Source organism: Convolutriloba macropyga, chromosome 14 (assembly GCF_964194025.1).
Source record: "Convolutriloba macropyga chromosome 14, txConMacr16.3, whole genome shotgun sequence".
NCBI lineage: Eukaryota > Metazoa > Xenacoelomorpha > Acoela > Convolutidae > Convolutriloba > Convolutriloba macropyga.
The window spans coordinates 18,798,245-18,814,241 of NC_134481.1; positions in this window are offsets into that span (position 1 = coordinate 18,798,245).

The following is a 15,997-nucleotide window of genomic DNA, read 5'->3' on the forward strand; positions in this document are numbered from 1 at the left end:
ACGAAAAACGAAAAGGACTAAGAAAGCTTGTGCAAACAAAACGTTAATACCAAAAATTTGTAAAACAGTCAAAGTAAATAATTGGAGTACGACGAAATTGCGGTAAGGTGAAACACTGTGGGTCGATATATATTAACGCTAGCTTTTTAACCTTGGATAATATCAAAGTAGAAACAAAAATTTCTCTTGATGGCAAAGCTTTATATTCTAAACGTACGTCGAATTTCGGAAACCGTACGCTATAAACAATCTCCCAATTTTGAAAAACTTAAGTCGATGTTCTAAAAGATTGAAATTAGGCCAGCAAAAGAAGAACAGCGTGTGAAATAGAACAGCTACCGTTTGTGATCAGAGGTTCGCTGAGGAATACCTTCTACCTTTCGTAATTTTGAACTAACCATTCTATTGCCAATTTAAAAAAAAATTATGAGCTACCTTAAAATGCACTTTTGTTTGTTCGTACAGTCAAACACGAAAAGGTAGCAAATGCTTGTAATAGTAATTTAGTTTGCGTTGAAAATACCGTCTTTTAATACATGAAATTTATCAAATAAGCATTATCATTTTCTGCAATAAGTAAATTTGCTTACATCTGGAATTGGGTGGTCGACCTTCCCGTCGTTTCTCAAGTACATGTAAATGATGTAATCCACAAAGTCACTGAAGGTCACGTTGTTACACCTCGGAGAATGAAGGTTAGCGGTATAGAGATCAGATGTTGTTTTTCCAATACTCTTAATGAATAGCGCCACATCTTGTGTAAAAGTTGAACTTGTTGTCCACCGAAAAAATTTGTTGACTTTATCCAGGTATGCTAAACAGAAGTTTGTTGTGCTTGCAGCGTTTAACTGTTGTTTGGCGCAACTGGTTTTTTAAGTGTAATTCGTTGATTTTTTTTTGTAGTTTTTTGACCACTGTTGAAATTGGATCCACAGATTGGATGACTTTGAGTGAATTTAATTACTCTGATGACTTCTTGATTTTTGTGGTTCATGGGTTATATGTTTTCCCCCTCAAGTTGTCTTTAATTTGATGAAACTAAAATGTTATTTTTCTTTATTATAATCCCTTTTTTCTTTTATTATAATCCCTTTTTAATATTTTTCTTTATATATAATCCCTTTATTATGTTTTCGAAATATTGTTTCTGCTTTTTTTACCCCTATTTTTAGCACATTTAATGATGAAAGGAAGGAATAGCAAGGGTTTGAGTTCACCCCGCAAAATACTTAACACATTTCCCAGACCTGGGCATTTTGTGCTTTTACAGAGAAAATCTTAGCCCAAACCTTAGGTATTACTATTTTTATTATTAAATGTGCCAATTTTATAAAATATAATCTGGGTGAGAAATAAGAAAGGCAAAAAAAGTATTTTGACAAAAAATAATAATAAATTATGCTGACTTCTCTTGTTTTCTTGTGAAATTTTCGAAATACTGATTATCGTACATAGGCAACTGTGTCAGTTTAAGTTTCAAGGCGGTCAGAGAAGCTTTTGAAAGGGGGTTCAAACTCGTGAATCGATAGTTCAATTGATTCTAGAACATCTTTGTTATCCGCGTTCAAACCAACGCTCGAATTATATAACTGGTGATATTTAATTTAATTTTGTAAATGAATGGCATCATTGTGATTTTGCTGGCTACAGAAAACAATTTACTATCATTATTAATTAATTAACCCTTTAGTAATTAGTTCATATCCCTTGTTATCGATAACGTTTTAATGCCATTAGCCATTGCAGGATGACTCTTTTTTGGTGGAAACAGTTTGAACTGAAGACGTTAGTTATTCGACATAATCTTGTGATCAGAAGATCTTTTGTTCCAACATTTGTTCTTTTTAAGCACCGTTTTGTTTAAACAATGTGAAAAAAGAGGAAGAGCCGAAAGGGGGGCATTTATTAAGTGGCCTTGTGTAGGCGGTGAAATCATGGACATATTTGGGCTGCAGTATACACAAGAATTTGGAAGCCATTTATCATAATGAAAGTCAAGCTTATTCAATTTGAAGTGCTGTTCTGGTTCAGATTATATAAAAAAAACAACAACAATTTTTCTTTCAATTTCTTTTGTTTAATAGCCGCCTCAGCTTCTCAGCCGGCTATTATAGCGCTCCTATTTTTTTTAACAATTCAAAGAATTTGAATTGTATTGCTGCGCTGTCTTGAGATCTGTTCACGCTTTTTTCGGCTTTTTCACGTCAGATGGAAGTCAAATTAGAGTGATGATTTTGGCCCCACCGAAATAGTAAAGGGAGCGAAAATCGAGTAGGTTTGAGGCGTGACTGTTTCCAAAATACCTTTAAAGTCAAGTGAGAAATTGGTGTTTGAGCAAATTGGCGGTTTTTGAGATGATTTTTTTTCAGGTGAGGCAATTTGACTTATGTTTTCAGAGTTTCCTCTATTTCAGTACTTTTAAGAGGGTGTGTTCTAATTATGCACTTGCTTGAATTCATTAAGGGGCAACTAAAACCTTTTATGACTTTATTTGTTGTCTTTGAATATTAGTGAATTTTAGATTTTGCCCCTTTTAATTTATCTGTTGTCTTATCACTTAGTATCACCAATGACAGGTCTGATTGGTTGCTAATGAGGCATAAAAGAACCTAATTAGTTGCTCGAGTTAATGGCTAGTGGTTTTCATGACTTAGACATTACTTTTTCTCAAAAATGTTGAGTGAATTTTTGAGTTCTGCAAGTATTTATTGTACTTTCAATGTCTTATCATTTAATCTAATTGGGGACAGGTCTCTGATTCTGCTAATAGGGGTTAAGTTCATCGACTTAATCGTTTTTGTTAAAAGCTAGTCCTTTCTTTGACTTTCATTTTTAATTGTTTCCGATAATAATTATCAACTTTGTCATCTTAACTTTTTGTCTCATTTTTGACAAATCTCATTGGTTGCAAAAATTTCCTCGATTTGAGCAAGTCTTTTTAGTTCACACCTCTTGCTTTTTGTGACTTACACGCTTGTTCGTTTTGAAAAAAATCATAGTGATTTTTTTTAGTTTTGCTAGTGTTTGTTGCACTTATTGCTGTCTTATCACTTAATGTCATTGGTGACAGGTCTCAACGGTGGTGACTGAGGACGCAATTAATTGTTGTAATTCTATCCTTCAGTAGCTGTTGCATTCTTTGATTTTTATACAAAGTGTTTTCAAAAAAAAATTTTCAGCGATTTTTTAAGATTTTTGGTTATTTGTCTTATAATTTATCATTATTAGTGGGAGGACTTATGGACAATTAATTTCAGGTTGCTGATAAGAATTAAAGGAATATAGTTGGCAGTTTGAATTCGTAGCAGTTGTTTTTTGATGTTGATCCTTTCTTTGCAAAAATATAAATTGATTTTTTAGTCTAGATCGTTTTCGTTGCCCTTGTGTTGTTTCATTGCTTAGTCTCATTTCTTAGAGCTCTCATTTGCCTTTTAAAGAGAAGTAAATGGTTGTCAGGTCATAAATTTATACAATTCTTTGAATTGTTTTCTTTGACTTGTCCTGCTATGTTTTTTTTACTTCGTCGAACTAAAATTTTTTGCTTTACCTTAGTTGACTCTTCGCTCATTCCGCTCAAAGTGCTTTTAGACAGCGGTTTCACAGGAAAACAATTCAAAATGAACTGGGTCAGTATCAAAAAACAAAATCATAAATAGAAACGGGATAAAGCCATAAAGCCCAGTTTTGGATGCCCGTTACTCGAACTTTGTTCTCATAAGTCTTAGTTACCATCTCCAATGCTTATTGGTATTGATACTAACTCCTGTATCGTCTCACTACGACACAGGAGTATGTTCAACTACAAAATGACATCAAAATAGTTCGCACTTTAAAATTGTTTTCCTACAAAAACGTTTTTTCTTTTACTATTTTTTCGTAATACCAATCGTGGTTATGGGAATCAACGGCGGCTATTTTCGGTCAGTATGCCTGGTATGTTTTCCGTACAAACGACAAGTATATCAATTATTGATGCATTAGTCCTAAATTTAAGTCGGTTTGAGCTAAGCAAGTTTTTTTGTACTTAGTTGTTGATCTGTGTACGTGAATTTTTTTCAAATGGTTTTGATACGTCACAAGAAATATAGAGAAATATTTGCTGGAGTTTATCTGCCAGCGCCCGTTCAAATATTGTAATCTCATTTTGAAACGTGGTGTTGGTACAGGAAGCTTATGTTGCATAGAAATCTTTCAAATAGAAATGAGTTGCGAAGTTCTATTGATTAGAGAGAACTCATTGAGTATATCTTTGATCACCAATTCTAGTACCTCTTTGTTTTCCTTTGCATGTATGCAGCTTTTAACTTGTCAGCTGTGTTTCAAGGCAAAAAGCTGGCATTTTATTTTACGTATGATGTTTTATGTGTGGTTTTATATTTCCCTATCTATGGGAATAAAAGTTAAGTGCCGGAAGTCGGGCATTACTATAAACCAGTTCTTGATATGAATTGTGAAAATATTCAATAAAATCAAAAACTGAAGATGAATATTCAAAAGTAAGGCCAGAATGGTTTTGAGCATTATCATGCTCGGTTTTCCTATCAATATTTTTCTATTTTGCTCCATTTTGTTTTTGCTTATTCGCATTTTACAAGGCTGTATTCTGGCCTTTAATTTTTTGCTGTTACTTTGTCAGCCGTTGGAATTTTTGCAGATTGATTACAATGGTTTCTGGTAAATAAATCATTTTTGAGTGTTTCCAGTTTCCCATATGTGTTTATGAACATCTGTTATTGAGTATTGACGCTGTTGTAACTAGCTTCATACATAACTTTTATTTAACCTGTTCCATCTGTATCGGACAAGGATCCTATATAGTGCGCACGGCGAGTAATCAATTGGGCATCAATGTTGATGACACCGCCTGTCCCATTTGCAGGACTGTAAAAAGTAGCTGAAATTGGAGGGCATACATGCCTTGCAGACTAGTAGACGGAACAATGTTTAGACGAGTAAACAAATAAACAAAATGTTTTTGCTTGGAAATTAAAAAGTAGGTGTTTCCGAAAGTTTGGTCAAAAATATAATCGGGACTTAACGGCGGTTATGCGCTAGGTAATTAATGAAGTAAAGTTAGGTGAACGAGCAATGAAGTAAATGAGGTAAAGTGATGGAGTGCAACAGAAAAAAACTAAAAAATGCAACCACTAAGAGCCGCTCTGATGAATAAAGGTTGCACCGGTGTTGTCATTCTATATCTGAGCAAGAACAAGTAGCACCTTGTGACGTCTAGAAGTCACATATAATAATTAGTTGACATCATAGCAGGCATTTCTGCCTTTACCTACCCGTTTCTTTCTATACCTAGCTTTGTTCGCCCATAAACTTACAACAAATTGATATAATCAAAGCTGTATTTTTTTCAACCTACCCACACATTTGCCCTGCCTAAAATTTGCAAAAAAATTCAGCATTTGTGACCAAATAGTAGCTCAATGTTGAAGACATTTTATCAAACATCTAGTGAGATAAAAGTGTGCTTTATCTATATAAAATATAAAAGTGCTAAAATAAAAATATGGTAACTAAATGGTTTTGGCAATTCCTTCAATGGAAACTTTGCTTAATTGTGTGCTTGGCGGATTTTTTGTTGAATCCTGTTTTGATTTTGCCAACATCTTAATCTGAGGCAGCGTACAGTTCTTTTGCTTTTGCTGGCGGCCAAAGACTACGAGGGGTAAAGTGCTCCAAGATCCAGACTAAGTCAATTTTAAGTTCGGCTTAAATTTTTTCCACTTAGAGCGTATTGTTGATCATACAGATACTTTCGGTTCATGAAACATCGTGGGATAAATTGAATAAGAACTTAAAAGTTCTTGATTTCCCCGAAGTCTTGGACGGTTCTACCTAAACGTTGTGGTTAAGCTTTAAAATTAAGCAGTTTCCTCGGACTAAAGTCCCTTCAAATCCCTTTAGTTATCTTAATTTTTTTGAATTTTTAGCTGTGTTAGATTCAATTTGCAGCCATTTATTTTTTTCCTGACAGTTGAACGATATTATATTATAGTCTCATTACAATTTTGATAAAATGCCTACATCACCATTTATAAAATGTTCAGTTTTTGGTAAACTGCAAGCATGCTAAAGATGTGTGTTGGTTTCTATGAAAAGTACACTTGGGTTATATTTGGTGGCTATCGGTTTAGAGGTGTGTTAAGTTAGTCATGGGCACGAATGGGTATGTATGACGTCAGCTAATTGACAATTTTAGCAGGTAGCTACATGTTTCTTGGTAGGCACAGGTAGGAGCAGTCAGGTATGGGTAGGTATGATGTCAGTTAATGCTTATTACAATTGAAATCTAGTGATCATAACTGGATATCTTTTTCTTGCTCGGGTAGACAAATGGTTAACAGTAGCAAACTTCATTCTCCCGGGTCTCTTTCAGTGGTAGCATTTTTGCTGATTAATTGCTCATGAACGAAGTTCATAGCAATTATTGTAAACGTGTGTGTCTTTTTTTATGCAAAATGTTTTCGAGTGACTTTTAGGCCCTTGACTTTTTGCGTTTCGCGTGATCTAAAATTCTCTCTCAATCACAATTTCAAGCAGCTGAACTCAATTGGCGGCAATTTAATACTAAAAGTCAAATGAAAAGTGCGCCGAAAGTGGTGCCATTTTTCACTTTACATCTTAATAGTGGTATATTTTAACCTCTAATATTGTTATTTGAAGCCCATTATTGAACTTCTAGGTCCCATTTAGCCCCCCCCCCCCCCCCCGACTGAAGCAGGCTGCAATTGATTAGAGCTCCCACTAGTCGTTCTAGAGCAATTCTTCCGACGTTTACTTGGTTATATTTACATTATTGTCCTGTTGTACTCCGTTTAAGTACCGCAATCTTTTTATTACTTGTTTGCTTAACTTTGTGTTATTGGTTATTTACCGCATAAAATCCATTTAATCTTGGCTTTATGTTTAAAGAAATCTTTGGAAGTGCTGATTTTTCGAATTTTATTGCGCAGAAATATGCTTTTGTTTACTTTTCTACACCCTCTTTTCCCACAGATATTGGACTTCAATTTATATATGGGCAACGAGGTTTCTATGCAACAAAGTGTCGTCACGGCTTTTGTTTGCAATCCTAAAAATGGGGCCGGCGATGTCATATACTTTGATGCCCTTTTGATTATTCGCCATATGTGCACTATTTGGATCCTTGCCAGATACTGATCCAACATTTCTAACGAGACTTGCGCAAGCAGCTAGCCATAACAAACAATTAATCAAGAACTGTCGTTTGTATGCAAACATCGGAAAACTACCAACTCAAAAATGATTGATTTCCCATAAACCATTGTAATCATTATCCAATCATTCTTTAAAAGTTTTAGATATAGTCAAACCATTACTCTTTCGCGCCAAGTTGGGCGCCATTGAATTGTATTCTGACCGGCTTGGGAACTTCTGAAGATTGATTTGATTGTTCAATTTGATGATGATTACAAGCGTTGATTGTAATTTAATAAATTTTGAGGTTTGGAGTTGAGTAAGATGTTTGATGTTGGTATGGCTAGCTGCTTACTTATCAACAAAATGCAACAAAATATCATCACTGGACTATTCTTTGCACTCCTGTAAATGGGGCCGGCGATATCATCAACATTCATGCCCTATTGATTATTCGCCATATTTGCACTTTTTGATGACATCAACAGCTATATTTGCAGGATTGCAATGGCTACCCAATTTTGTAGAGACGATACTTTGGTGCCGAGAAACTTTGTAGCCCATAAATGAATTGAAAACAATTTTATTGGGGAAAAGAAGTTAGACGAGTAAACAAATAAACAACACCTGGGAAGTTTGTGAACCGTTTTCGTGCTTTTAAATGTTCAAACATTATGGCACGCTCTGTGGAACAAACCTGATAGTAGTCTGTGCATGGGCTCTCGAATGACCATAATAGCATTAACAAGGCGTGAGTCATCTAGGTCACGGGGGAACTCTGACCACTCGCTTCTCTTGAACACTTTGTGTCTCAGAAAAGTGCTTCCCGATTTAGTGTTGAGACAGAAAGCGTAGAACCTGAAAAAAAGTTGATTAAAGGAGGAAGGGGAACTAAACAAGGATGTGGTTTAATATTGGCTTAAATGTTTTCCCTCTCTTTTATGCTAATATTTTTTTTACAGTGAATAAACAATCATAAATTGCAACAAAATCTTAGTTCAAAATCAACTGACAATTAACTTGGTTAACATGATATTCTCATCAACACAGCAGATTAGCAGTTCATTTAATCAAATATCAGCAGTCCGTTTCTTTTCTTTACAACAAGAAAAAGGCCTCTTGCAATATGCTTTTGTTCTCCCCACTTAGATCAGGTAAGAACAAAAACTTGTGATCTTAGGCATTAACTTAGCTAGATGTCTTTCTTCTTGTTACATCATGTTGTTTTTCGGGTTGATGACATTTTCAAATTGAGCCCATTTGAAGTTGCTCGCACCATATTCAATTTGATTTTAGTTTGATGCCCCCACTCATTGGGTGACAAAACGTCAGAGCGCTAATAATTGGCGTTAAAATTTGTTGCCCCTGCTGATTGGGTGACTTATAAAACAGATTTTTGAATCCATGCCAGCAGACATTTATTCTACAAGTACGCTGTCCTCTCAAGTATCGTGATAAATATTTGATAACTTTAAATTCATATAAAGTCGCTAGAGAAGATGTAAATAATTGAACGAGAATACTTAAAAAGTGAAAATTTGTAGAGCTGTGTAGACTTTCGAATTACTTTACCGTGATAAATTGGGATTCGAACTATTTTAGATATTGAATGCAATAGAGAGAGTTCAACAGGGACAGCGTGGCAGCAGCAGCATGTGCTATTTTTATACAGTATTGTGGACTAAAGTTTATTACGAGTAATCGGACAAGCGAATCACATGAACCTACTTTTCATCTTGTTTGTTGTAGACTGGAGGCCACTGAATAAGGAAAGACTTTTGTATCCCAACTTACCCTTCTAACTTCTACAGACAAAATTTTACCTGATAAAACATGACCCCCCAAAATAAAGAATGTGAAAAGTTTTATAGAACACCAATGTGTAACCAAAGTTGGAAAGCAGCTATTAAAATTGATGTGTGTCATTGTAAAGATCTAGAGTCAGCAATTTTATGTGTTCATAAGGAATGAGAGAGATCTACTTTTAATGCTTTCATTACTTTGATCGTTTGAAGTATTTCCTCGTGTTTCCCAATTTTGTATGGGTACAAACGTTGGCAAATCTGTTCCTAAGATTTTTCAATAGAAATTTGTAAAAGATCAAATCTCTGTTGTTTCATCGTGATATGAGGTTTCGGGACATGAACATCTTGAAGTAATTATCAATGTGCATCATAGTCGGCTTTGGAGATTTATTATAGAAGATTAATCCATTTTAATATAGAAGATATTTAGTTGACCGTTAGCTTACAAAATTACTTGTTTTTATAGTAGGATACAAAATTCACCAGATAGTTCTTCTTTCGTCTGATTTTCACTACGACTTGCTCCAGCATTGGAATGATTTTGTTCCACTCTTCTGTAGTCATATCTGTATTTGGGTCTTGCGAAGAATGCATTTTCCTGTTGTTGCTCTCTTCTTTATTGGGGAATAAGTACTGTGTGAGTCTGCAGTTAGCCAGCACCAGTTTAGACAGGTCACTTGTGGTCATATTTTTCAAGTAATTAAGATTCGTTTCTCGTTTTCTTTGTCTCGAAAAAGAGTGTTCCATGTTCGACAAATTTACCTAAAGCCATAAAAGTTGTACTGAAAGAAAATGTTTGCCTTAAGTTTTTAGAAGATGCTCTAGACTTTATTGTAGAGATTTTAAAACCCGAACATCAGGAACATAATAATCTGTTTATGCTCTCAAAGCACTAACTAATCAGTAGAAGCCGTGGTTTAGATTTAACCATGGCTTCAGTGCTCTTTGAATTTTGCGTGTCTGCACAAAACAGTCCCAAAATGCAAAATATTCCCAGACAAAACAGTCACAGACAAATTAGTCCCAAGAAAACAGACAAAACAGTCTCAGACAAAATAGTCCCAAATTAAATATCGAAACAATTGTAAATATAATCTTCAAACAATTGACAAAAAATTTATTATTTTCAGCAAATCTTTTAGATAATGGTGTGTCATCAGAACAGCTCTTCAGAAATTTTTCACTGAAGGAGTTTATTATTATTATAACGTTTGACCGGAGAAGTCAGATTGTACTGAAAATTTGTTTTTTGAAGCTGTTTTTCATATTGAACTTGGGCGGCATCTCCAAGACGTTAAATAGGAACTACGTCATAAATCCGTTCTACAACCGGTTGAGAAATTAATAAATGTATTCATTTTTAAATGCCTCGTCGAAACTTATCTTCTTCGGAGAACAGAAAACTGCTACGGGTTTTCTTCGGCTTACCTTTTGATCCGGAATTGAAGATTTCTGTAGCAAATAAATGGCAGCTATAACGATGGATGTGAAAATTAGAGCAATGCGCTTTCCTGTTGCTCCGAATGTCATCATATTTGGAATCGGGTTGCAGCAATTTTCAGTTGCCCAATAACGTCTTCACCAGATAGAATGTTGTTTTATACTCTTCAGTTCAATATAAATGTGATTCAAATGTTATTGGAGATCTTGAGATAATGCAAAATATTGCCCATATAAACAATTTGTGGTAAAAAAATGGTAATTATGAAAGATAGTGTTGAAAAAATATAGTGCGATAGATGAAAAATTAATTAATTTATAATTATCAATAAATTATTTAATTTCAGCTAATTTTCTGCTTTTCTTGCAATTAAAAAGCATGTGCGTGTTAATCGTTTATTGAGGACGTCGAACATTAGATAAATAATTATATTAATGTTTTTCTACCAGGGGTTGTTTTGAGTTTCCATTATGTAAACTAGTAATTGAAGGTATTTCAATTTCATTGGTTGCAGATCGTGATCTCCTGTGATTATCTCTGAGATCTCTGCTGGTGGGCTTGATGGGCTGGTTATTCATGACAGCTACGTAAAACGTTGCCAGCGTATTGCTGGCAAAAATTGGTTTTTTTTTAAATTGCTCGAAACAGCTTTCAAGACATTAAATCAGCGAGTTTTGATAACTCGGCCGTTTTTTTCCGAGTCTTAAATGAACTAGCCATCTGACTAAATCCATAACTAAACTGAAAATATTTAATTTTACAAAAGCAAAAAGGGCTTGATTATATACGGCATTTTGGTATTTATTTTTTGCGAAGCACCACCTGCTTGTTAAATGTCCGATATGTGAATGTTTGGACGGGCTATCGGATTCGCTACAATCGGTTAAAAATATCTATCCATAAAAATTGAGTTATCTAGATACAATAATTACTTCTTTCATGCGTTTTGTTGCTTTTGTCTGCTGATTAACCCGAAGAATCTTCTAAACTTGTATACAAGGACAACTCTGCGCAAAAATAAACTTGGTTTGGCATTCTTTTAAATGAAATTTTTATTTTCACATAAAAATTTCTACAAAATTTGGCATCAACAAAAGTACGAAATTGAAGATATCTATGTCAGTTGTTTTCCTTTAATGCTCAATGTTGATAGTATGACAATAGTCCACCTTAAATGGAAATCTGTTGATAATCTTAATACTTTTCTGGAAGCCAACCAATCCCCTTCTCTTCCTTTAATCATCTGTGTTGATTTTAACATTGATACATTACAAGAGAATGCACTGTCAAGAAACTATCTGAATTGTATATCATCTAACGGTTATGAAGTTTTTGCAAAATCAGCAACCAGGGAAGCGGATATCAGTTCCACTTGTCTTGATCATTTCGTGTATCAAAATATTAATCTGTTAAACTGTGAAATTCTAAAAAATCAAGTTTTTTCAGACCACGATCCAATTATTCTTACATTCGGACTATGTTCGGAACCTGAACGTAAAACTACGTTTCTAAACACAGCTTTCCTAAAAAAATCCGAGCACTGTAGAAAACTACGTAGAAACTCTCCGGGTGGCAATGTCGGAGTGTAGTCGAAAACTGCTGAGTGCTACAACTTGCTCAGAAGCTTTCAATGCTTTTAATGACACTTTTCCTAAAGTCACTGAAAGATTTGCCTCAATCTGCAGTTTCCCACCCAAAAAAAAATCTGATGCCAAAATGGCTCAAAAAATTCTTGCTTAAAATCAGGTCACAACGGAACCAAGCACATCGAAAGTGATAGAAAGATTGCCAAAACCAAGCCAAGCTTCAAGAATTCAAAAAGTGGCGTTTGACTTTGAAAAAGAATACAAAAAATAAAAAAGCAGTACTATCAAAATAAGTTCCAAGCTTGCCAAACAGACTCGAGGAGAACGTACAGACTTCTGAATGACATCAAGGGAAAATCCAAAACTTTTAATGATCCACCGCTTTTGAACACTTGTAGACAAAATTATAAGCTCCCAACAATTAAAAACAACGCAGATGTCTCTAATAATTTCTTTGCGAACGTTGGTGAAAGACTTAGCGATCATTTAACTGTCGCTCATGATGTTGATATCCCAAATTGCGTTCACTTCGTGTTCTTTTTCCCAAACACAAAGCGTGAGGTTGAATCCGTTTACCAAAACTTACAAAATAATTCGTACTCGGCAGATGACCTTTTAAGTAATAATATTGTAAAAGCCTCATTGCCAGCCGCCTTAAATGTGAAATACAAATTTGATTAACCGGTCATTGAACGAAGGCCTTTTTCCAGATTGCCTGAAAACAGCCAAGATCGTTCGTTTATTTAAAGATGGCTCAAAATTGAAGGAAAATAACTATCGCCCATTTTCACTACTCATAATTTGGAGCAAAATTTTAGAGAAAGTAGTTTTTAATAGTGTACGGCTATATCGAAAAACTACGAATTCTCTCAAGGTATCATTTTGGTTTTTGAGACAAGCATAGCACCATTGATGCACTCGTAGAACTCACCGAAAAAATTCTGAAAAGATCGCTATCAATTCGTTCTTATTAGACTTGAAGACAGCTTTCGACACTATAAATCATAAACTACAGCTAAAAAAACTTAAAAGATATGGTATCAAGGGGAAACGCTTATTGTGGTTTGAATCGTACTTAACTAATAGGAAACAAAAAGTTTTTTTAAACAATGTGTCATCTGATTGAGAGTTTTCACACTGCAGGGTACCACAAGGTTCAATTCTGGGTCCTCTACTCTTTCTAATTTATATTAACGATCTCCCTCAAAATTGTAATCTTAATGTCCTGCTGTTTGCTGATGACACTAATATTACGACCATAGGAAACAGCCGTGTAGAAATTGGTCTCGAAATTGTGAAGATAAATAACTGGTTGAAATCAAATAAACTGGTACTTAATCTTGAAAAGACTATTTTAATGAAAATGCTGCTTGCTGGTTCCAAAATAGTTTCAAGTGAATATACGTTTGATGATCAAGTTGTCCAAACTCACTCTATGTGCAAGTATCTTTGTGTGAGAATTGATGCAAAGCTTTCCTTTATTAGCTATATTGAGCATGTAAAGAAATGAAGCAAGCATTGTGGAATTGTATAAAAAATGAGACATTTTGTTCCTAGATCGCAACTTATAAGCTATTATTCGAGATATGTAATTCCCATTATTCATTTTGGCGTTTTTGTATATGGCTGCTGCAGCTACTCTTCTTTACTACCATTGTTTATGTTGCAGAAAAAAGTGTTAAAGTTTATATCCTTTCGACGAAAATCAAACAGTTGCAGTGATTTGTTTCTTAAACATGGATTTCTCTCAGTCTACGAGCTATATATTTACGAGCTCCTCAAATTTGTTCTTAAATTTGTTTGCAGTTTTCATTCTGAGGGTTATTTTAACGAAATGTTTCAATTTAATAAAAAAGGAGGAATACGAGGCAATCCGAGCTAAGATTACTCAATATACCTTGCTGCAAAAGAAAACTTGAAAAAATTTCTATCAAATATCGTGCTGCTAAACTGTATAATAAGCTCACGGAGTTAAATCTTCTACCTGGAAACGTAGAAAAAAGAAAGTACACGTGATGAATTAAAAAATATATACCATAAGTTAAAGGATTCTTATCTGATTAACAACCAAGAGCTAGTAAAATATATGTTTGAAATGTAGTAAAATTGAAAATTTTGAAATGTTTCTAAGTTAAATATGGGGCTTGCTGAATTTGTGTCACGATAAATATATCTAATAGCTGTATATATTCAATCATTATAATAAATATTCAAGAAATAAGTTCTTTTTTATATGTAGTATTTATAACAGAAACAGAAAATTTCTCGGAAGATATTGTTTTTGACCTCGCTGCTCAAAACACCATTAATTTTTAAAAAATGAACTTGCAGATAATTCTATCCTTCGAGCGTGTTTTACTAGACTTTTTTCGGCTATTATAACATCGAGCATTAAATCAATTGAGTAAAAAATAGTTATAACTTAGTTTTTCTATATTTCTCCAGATTTTTTATCCTTGCCTATAATTTTCAGGCTCTTTATAAAATTGATATAGGCACCAAACTATCAGTTCGGGGAAACGGAATTGCAGATATTTGACAATAGAACAGCATTTTTGTCGTTTAATCGTTAATTGTGTTACCAATAATGTTGACTATTGCTTTGATAACTTAACTTTTGATATTAAATTGTACTTATAACTTTCGATATTATATTAATTTTAAACTTTCCTAGAGCTGTACAATTTGCATTTTATGTGCGGTTTTAATTAACTTTGAAAACACGGTGTGTCCGTCTTGAGGTCTTTTTTTCACTATTTCACACAGTTTTTCTAAGCGATTGGCTTTCCGACAATCAATTTTGAAAACTTTCAGAGAAAAGCGATTGAGTTGTATGTCGAGAATCGTAAAATAATCAATCAAATAACGATAAAATCTCAGGACTGCATTTCGATTCTAGGCTGTCTTATTTTTTTATTACGTCAAAAGTGGTTCGTCAGTGTGGTGTTTTGTTTGAAATGCGTCAAAAGCACATTTTGCAGTATTACAATACTTATATTAAACCAGCGAAACAATACGAAGTATTAGTATATGGTTGCTCGGACAAAAATGAGGTCTTTATCTTGCCCGGAAGAGACTTGCTTCATTTATCGTCTTCAAAGTTTCTTGACTCCATAACCAGCATCACAAGTGTGAAAAATTTCTTTTGTTTGAGCTACATTTGTATCAACTTCTCGAAGAAGTTGTGAAAGACATGATTGGTTGGAGTATAATTTGTCTTCTGCCAACTGCCTTACAATTGATCGAAAACTACCTGGATTTAGCTAGTTTTCATAAAAACAGTTCCGGAACTGTCATACTGACTGTTTATTTCAAAATCGATTCGCAACCATGTATTTTATTTGCAGTAAGATGAAAGTGCTGATATGAAAACTGAATCCATCTTCTTTTTCTGCATGCGTACTGTAATGGATCATGTTTTAGTTGATAACTAAGAGCTGGTCAATTTGTTTTCAATGATGTAGTGAGTTGATTGTCAGTATGGCTTCAAGTTCTGTTTGAGGTCATTTAGTCGGTCAATGCGCATAATTAATCGCCCAAGCGTCTTGAAGCGGTGAATTGGTGTATTTTCACTGTTATGATTGGCACGAGGTAAAGAGTTCTCGACTGGTCTAGGATCTCCGCATTCGGAATTTAGGTAAAAATTGATGAAAGTTCCAAATTTTTTGCGTTTTTGGTAGTCTATTATTTTTGTCTAATTTACTTGTTATTTGGTGAGTTATTGTGATCCAAGTCTTCAAAAATTTTACTTGGATTTTTTTTTCATGTATTATTGTTGAAGATAATTTGATGATTGTCGCTGTTATTGAAATTTTTGATTGTCTTTCTTTTTTCAGTTAGAAATAAGCTATTTTTTCAGGATACTACTTTTTCAGAAGGGCCAGCCCTGATGGGAAATTGTGTTACGCCTATTTATTGATCTTATACTTTAAATTGATGTCATTTGGAATTCTTATTTTGATTTAACTTTGATGACCGGAAACCATTAAAAAAAT